The following is a 6,522-nucleotide window of genomic DNA, read 5'->3' on the forward strand; positions in this document are numbered from 1 at the left end:
CTCGTTTGTCAGATTTCTTCTGTTCTTGTTTTCAGAGGTGTAATGGGAGGTGAGCACACTTGTGTGTAACTAAGAACTGGTGTACTCGACATCGTGTAAATACGTTTTACTGACTTCAGTAACCTTGCAGTGGTGCCACATTAGTGTTGTTGTCTCTCATTATTGTTTGTTTCCTTGTTTTGACTTTCTCAGAAGTGGAGATGGGAACTGCGCCTTTAAGGGAGCACATCTACTGAGGACTGGACAAATGGACAGGCAGGAAGAAGCTTAAAGGACACAGAAATCTCCAAAGAGATGAAGGATATTGAGATCTAGAGGACCTCAGTAGTTGCCTTGGAGCAAAAAATGTTTTTGTCCAGAAAGGTACCACTTACCGGGGGGGAGACCTGTGCCCCACTGTCTTGAGGGGGATTGTTTAACCCTTTGTGAAAGATACATTAGGAAGGATTATTCTCAGGTTGCTTTGGAAAAGGTGGTAGGAGTTCAACTGTGTTTTCTGTCAGTGAAGCTTCTCCATCTCTCACGTTACTTTTAACTGGGGTTCATCTGGTCATGGATTGAACTTTTGTCACATCAGAATTGATATTTTATTGACAGTTAATGCTACATTGTGCTCATCTTGCATTTGTGAATTTTGCACACATGTGTTGATTTTGTATTTTGTGTTGTGGTCTCAATGTTGTTGCCACGTTTAACTGCCTGTTATAATTAAGATGTCCTGTTGTTGTCAGGGTAGTGTTTTGTAGGACCCCATTATTATAAGAAATATTCAGCAGTCAGTAGCTGCAGGCCTTATCCAAATGATTTTGCAGAATATTGGGGCACCGGTACAACCTTCACCCAAAATGACTTCTTCCTCTTCATCTCTCCCCATTTCTCTGTGAGGTCAGTGTGTGTCTGATGGACCTTCTCCATACAGCTCAGTCCTGCACCCCTTACCCTGTTAGACCCTTCAGATCTTTCTTTCCCTTATCCACTTCAGCCTTCCCCCCTCTTCCTCTTTGTCATGCCCATCACTCTTTTGCCCACATTTTCATTGTCTCTCCTCATCACTTATCCATGTAGCTTTCACCCAACACTGCCATTCAAATTCCTTGTTACTTTATTCTTTTATTTCATGAGCTGCAATGAGGCCAAAATGCTAAAAGTCAAACAGAAACAGGAGGAACCCTCAAACTGCTTCATGGCTCCCTTTGTGTCTGCAGTGCTGCTGCATCAGCTGTTGTGTCAAATTCAGGTCACTTGTACCTCTGGGAAGAAACATCAATTAGACCTCAAAATTTAGTGACATTTCACAACCAGAGCTGGCAAAGAATTCAGTTCTAGGGGACTTGGACAGCAGACAGACTTGGGCAGATTTGTGGCAGCTGAAATTCAATGTCAGTGAATGTAAAGTACACATAGAAAGTAAAAATGTGAGGTTTGAATACACAATGGGAGGTCTGAAAATCAAAAGTCCACCTAATGAGAAGGATTTAGGAGTCAAAGTGGACTAAGCGATCGACTTCCAGACAGTGTTCTGAAGCCATTAAGAAGGCTAACAGAATGTCAGGTTATATAGCGCCTTGATGTGTGGAGTACAAGTCACAGGTGGTTCTGCTCAACCCTTATAACACACTGTTGAGGCCTCATCTGGAGTTCTGTGTGTAGTTTTGTTCTCCAGGCTACAAGAAGGACACAACAGCACTAGAGAAGGTCCAGAGAAGAGCGACAAGGCTGATTCCAGGGCTACAGGGGATGAGTTAGGAGGAAAGATTAAAAGCGCTGAGCCTTTACAGTTTATGCAAAAGAAGATTAAGAGGAGACCTGACTGAAGTGTTTAAAATGATGAAGGGAATTAGTCCAGTGGATCGAGAAGGTGACTTTAAAATGAGTTCATCAACAACACGGGGACACATTTGGAGACTCCTTAAGGGTAAATTTCACACAAACATTAGGAGGTTTTTCTTCATACAGAGAAGCACAGACACTTGGAATAAGTGACCAAGTAGTGTGGTAGACAGTAAGACTTTGGAGTCTCTGATCCTAACCAGGCTTTTTGGAATGACCTTCAAGCTTTCCTATTTTAAATCACTCCTCACTGATGTGCTCCTCTCTATTGCAAGTCTTACACTAATTGTCAGTTGAATTTTGCTTTGCTTTAACACCAGTTGCCCACTGAAAGGACCAGCAACTTTGGCACAGGACGTACATTCATGAAACGTTAACTGACAGCTGATCTCATGAAGGTCACCTCCGGTCCCAGACACCATTTTAAGCACAGACAATGTTTGTTATGGTGGTATCAATACATCCTGCCATTTTAGATCATGTGCTAACCAGGCTACAGCCATGATATGCCAGTACACTTCGTCTAGCTGTGGGTTTGGTTATGTGCCCACCATTAAATCTTGTTATTAACCCAGCTGACTGAAATGCAACAGTGAGGCTCTGGATGGGGAGACGTATTGGTGGTTTGCCTCTGCCATGGATTAGTAATAGCTAGGAACACACCATACTCCTCATCTTCTTCAGCAAGGGCTTCAGTGCCATTTTGCTAATTTTGTGTCGATTGAAATTGTCTAAAAATTGAAATTGAAAAACTATAAAGTGATAAAAATGTGACTAAAATGTTACAGAAACTCAAGTCTTTGAAGAACACGTCATGCTGATTCATTTTGATCTTGGAGATACAATCACATTGGGGTTAAATTTCACCATCTTTAAATTACACTTGTCATACATCTAATCCAATGATGGAAAAAGGCTGAAGATATCATAATCATACTCCAGTTTTTACTATTGATGTTTAAAGATTACATTAGCAGTACTTTATGAATTGAATCGTTTCTGTAATATCTGAGTTAGCATCAGCTTACTATCATTTACAAAACTTTGCTATAAACCCTTAGAAAGTGGAGCTGTGACCTCCGAGGCTAAGAGCTGTTTAACTAGCGCATGTTTTATAGGGAAACCTCAGGGGCCAAGTCACCTTCTTAGCGTGTGTTACATGAATAACATTTACATGAGACCTCGGAGGCTGAGCGCCATTACTTACTGTGTGTTTGAGAATAAAACTTCAGAGAGCAGGCAGCTTAACTTACTGTGTGTTACAAAGTCTAAACATTAAAAGAATACTCAACAAGTATGAATATTCAGACAGTGAACCTCAGGCATGAGTTGTCTTTCTTGAATGTCTTTTCAGCAGACGATTGTTTAACAGTCTTGTGATTTGGGTTCAGAGTTTCACTGCAAAAGTCATTTCAGAAACATTTTATTCTTCGGTCTGTCGTGGTGAAAAAGGAGCTGAGCCGTAAGGCGAAGCTCTCAATTTACCAGTCGATCTATGTTCCTACCCTCACCTATGGTCATGAGCTATGGGTAGTGACCGAAAGAACGAGATTGCGAATACAAGCGGCTGAAATGAGTTTCCTCCGCAGGGTGTCTGGGCTCTCCCTTAAAGATAGGGTGAGAAGCTCAGTCATCCGGGAGGGGCTCAGAGTAGAGCCGCTGCTCCTCCGCATCGAGAGGAGTCAGATGAGGTGGCTCGGGCATCTGATCAGGATGCCTCCTGGACGCTTCCCTGGTGAGGTGTTCCGGGCATGTCTAACTGGGAGGAGGCCCCGGGGAAGACCCAGGACACGCTGGAGGGACTATGTCTCTCGACTGGCCTGGGAACGCCTTGGGATTCTCCTGGAAGAGCTAGAAGAAGTGGCCGGGTAGAGGGAAGTCTGGGCATCTCTGCTCAAGCTGCTGCCCCTGCGACCCGACCTCGGATAAGCGGAAGAGGATGGATGGATGGATGGATTTATTCTTGAACTTGATGAAACATTCTTGATGGCTTTACTATAAAAGAACAAAACAGCAAAAGTGATCAGTGAAATAGAAAGATGGCCCAGAGAATGAACTGACTGAAAGGCACTTCAGTGGATTTAAAGAATTCTATTATCGTGAAAAAGTCCCTTAGTGTGTAACGTGTGCAGCTGATCCTGCGAGCTTCAAATCAGCGCCTGACCCAAAGTTTGTCTTCTTTGAGAACAAATCAACTCTACAAAGATAAACTGCAGTCCTCTCACTTACCGTGGCCTTCAGTTGTCGACTCCCCTGTGGTGGATTACCTGGAGGTGCACCATTTGTGATCTCACACACACTCTGATGAGTAGACAAGTCATCGGGTGATGCACTTCTTAGGGTAGACATCTGCACTCACCTCATATGGTGGGCTGATTAATAAAATGTTCTTCTGTCAACACTCTCTCCAATATCCGGCTACCTCTTTGTGAAAACCGCTTGACATATTTTTAAAAGAAATCAGGCTTCTCTTAGGGATTCATTTCTCTACAATCGTTTAGTTTGCTTACTTTTCCAGACAGGAGTGAACGTCACTCTGGAGTCCTGAAGTCTGCTTGTTATTCTGGAGTGATGTCTGCACTGCGACTGCTGTTATTCTGTTAGGTTTGCTGTCAGGGCTCAGTGCAGTACATGCATTGTCCATAATAGTGACTCCTTCTGTAATTCATATGGTGTGATGGTCACTGGTAACACATCAGGATGGGGCTGGAATTTTTATTTGTTTTATAAGGCCTGTTGATCTCAGCACTGGCACATTCTCGGAGGTGTTATTCCACATGTGGTTCATCTCAGATTGTGTTTCGTCTCTACTGTGTGAATGTGTTTGTGGCCCTGAAGACGACTCTTGTGACAGAATTGTTTCCCACATTCACAATATGACTTTTCTCTCGGGTTGATTTCTCCATTATCATCATGAACCTCACTCTTACATCATGGTGTCCTCTGTTTCCTGTTTTTCTTTATTCTTTTAAGTTCACTGCTAGGGCTCTCTGTCAAACCTGCATTGTTCCTAACAGAGCCCACTTATGGAGCTCATAGGGTGTAACTACGAAGGGTAGGAGAAGTAAATGTGCTTAAATGATCTTTTTAACAAGCCCTGTGGATCCAATGAACACTGGGACAATTTCAGCTGGTTTCACATTTAGGTCCACATCTCTCATTGGATCTCCTGATATTTTGTTATCTTCTTCCGCTCTCTGTTTGAGGCACAGTGATATCATGTGGGACTGATAAAGTGATTATCCAGGCATTGTCTGAATGTTTCTTCTCAACTACAACATCACCTTTTCTGGCTGTGAATTTTCTGAAAGTTTCAACTGGTATAAAGTCTTCATTTTCAGAGATTCTTTCTGGCACTGGGATGTCATATTTTTGGCTCAGTTTCCAATAAAGCAGTTGGGCTGCTTTGATGTGTCTTTCCATGAAGGGGTTTCTGGACAGGAGTATTTTAAATCCTGCAGTACTGTTTCCATCAGTTTGTTGCCAAATCTACATTGGTTGCTTTTTCCATTTCTTTGAAAACAAATTGCAAACAACCTCGCATGTGATCCACAATCTAAAGTGGCCAGTAGCGAGTATTCATCACTGCATCTCATTTGTCCTCTAATAAGCCGTTCATGGTTTTCGTCCTCCTGAGCTTATAGTAGCAGATCTGTGTATTTCCCATTGCATTTCTGGTCTCTCCAGTTGTGTTTTTTCTCTTCTCTTGGTCAACCTTATTATTTTCTTTTTGTTTTTTCACAAAATTGTGTCACCTCACTCTGTGCAGACCGTTGGGGTAATGGCAGGCACTCCTTTGGTTTTGTGGATTGCTTAACCAAGCTTTATGATGGAAGTTGATCTTGGCTTTCCAGTTCAGGGTGTAATATTTTACAAATGTGGCAATCCTGTAAGCCGAGAAGGAATGCTGGCACTCGTATGACTGAAGATCTGCGTCTGTAATCGACTTCTGTTTGGTGATTTCCACTTTCTGCCCTATGAAAGTAAAGCCTTGGCATGCATTGGTTTTTGTATTTCAGTTGGTTGGCACGGAGCAACTTTGTTTTTACATCCACACTGTTGAGGTCTTTCTGTGGCCACTCTAAGACCCCAAAGCTGTATGAGATGACATGGTTTACTGGCTGATTAACTGGTGGCATTTTGTTCCTCACTCTCAAGAAACTTGCTTCCGTTAGGTCAGATTATCTCGGGGCACAATGTGAGCTACCACAGCTATGCTGATGACACACAGCTGTATTTATCAATAGCACCTGATGACCCCAAATCTCTTGATTCACTAACACAATGTCTAACTTGTATCTCAGAATGGATGAATACTTTCTCAAGTTAAATAAAGAAAAAACTGAAATCTTAGTAATTGGCAGTAAAGGATACGATGAGGCTATTAGAAATAAACTGGAAGCATTAGGATTAAAAGTCAAAACGGAGGTAAAAAGCTTAGGGGTAACCGTTGACTGTAATCTAAATTTTAAATCGCATATTAATCAGATCACTAGGACAACATTTTTTCACTTAAGAAACATAGCAAAAGTTAGACCTCTTATATCACTGAAAGATGCTGAGAAATTAGTTCATGCGTTTGTTTTCAGTCGGCTAGATTACTGTAATGCACTCCTCTCAGGACTACCCAAAAAAGACATAAATTGTTTGCAACTAGTGCAGAACGCAGCTGCTAGAATCCTTACCAGGAAA

The sequence above is a fragment of the Erpetoichthys calabaricus genome (genome assembly GCF_900747795.2).
Source record: "Erpetoichthys calabaricus chromosome 1 unlocalized genomic scaffold, fErpCal1.3 SUPER_1_unloc_24, whole genome shotgun sequence".
NCBI lineage: Eukaryota > Metazoa > Chordata > Cladistia > Polypteriformes > Polypteridae > Erpetoichthys > Erpetoichthys calabaricus.